Here is a 1,331-nt window from a genome sequence, read left to right as displayed (position 1 = left end):
CCGCTCCGCGCAGGCGCCGGGCGGGGCGGGGCCGCGAGAGGGGCGGGCGGCGCAGCGGCGGGCGATGGGCTCCGCGGGTCCCCGGGGCTGGCGCTGTGAGGGCCCCGGGCGCTGGGCGGAGGGGCTGCCGTACGCCCCGCTCCAGGGCCGCTGCCCGGCGCGGCTGAGGGGCGCGGGAGGGCTGCGGGAGGGCTGCGGGCTGTGCCGGCAGTGGCACCGAGCCCGGCGTGGCTGTGCGAGGCGGGGCGGCTTTCCCTGCGCCTTGCAGGGGGTATGCACGTGGCTCGAGTGCCGTAGTAAGTGTAGCTTGGGCAGCGCAAGTGAAGCCCTGTTGGAAATAACTTGTTTTTAGAAGACGTGGTATATGCGGGCTGGGGTGCGGGCAGCTCAGGCTGGTTTTGCTTCGTTTGTATTATAGTATTTCCGAGCTAAGGATAGGCGAAAGGCCTTCGCAGTGCTGCCAGCAGGCTAGGAAGAGGTCTGCTAGCTCCATAGCTTTATTATCGTCTGGCAGTTGTCATAAAAAAGCCAACAACTCACAAAACCCAATCCAAAAGCAAAACAAGGAAATGCTACTCCTTCCAATGCTCCCGGATTGCTGTCAGCTGCGAGCAGCCATCAGTGCGTTCAGTGCTTGTGCACGAAAGATTGCTCAGTCGTGCTGGCAGACAGAAGGTATCCTTCCTGTAGTGAAGTGTGACTGTAGAAATCTCTCATCCCAACTGTTTCATAAACTTTTTCCTTCATCTGAATCTTGTTGATGTTCAGCAGGCTCTTTTATACTTTTAGGGTGGACCAATGTGCTTTAAACATCTATTCTACTTGTTTCTTGCTGTTCTTTAACACCTATTTTTTTCATCCTAAGACTTTTTGGACAGTTTTGTTGGTCTGTAACAAGTCAGACTTTTTATATGCTGTTTATGGCATGCATTGAAGGGAGATTGGTTTGTCATCACTGGTTCCTCAGGTTCTTAGTGAAATTTGGACCTTCTGTTCTTCAGAACATGAACTAAGTGCAATGAGTCAGTGCAACATCATGCTTAAAAACCATGGAAGCTGAAAGGAGGAAAGCACAATTGTATTGATTTATATTGTTTTGTTAAAGTTCTAATAAGCTGTAAAGTCAAACACCCAGAGATTAGGAAACTCCATATGTTTAATTTGCTTTTCCACATTAGTTATTTGTATAAACATAGCTTTTTAAGTAGGCCCTTGCCACTTTTGCCACTTAGCAAATGGATTGGCAGATAAAATTTCTTCCTTTTCTCCTCATTCAGTGCAGATCCAGGTCTCATTTATTGCTACTTTTCACCAGTCAGACCTCAGGCTAC

The sequence above is a fragment of the Lichenostomus cassidix genome, chromosome 1Aa (genome assembly GCF_008360975.1).
Source record: "Lichenostomus cassidix isolate B80296 chromosome 1Aa, HeHo_3.0, whole genome shotgun sequence".
NCBI classification, from domain to species: Eukaryota; Metazoa; Chordata; class Aves; order Passeriformes; family Meliphagidae; genus Lichenostomus; species Lichenostomus cassidix.
Note: the sequence above shows the minus strand (reverse complement) of the source record.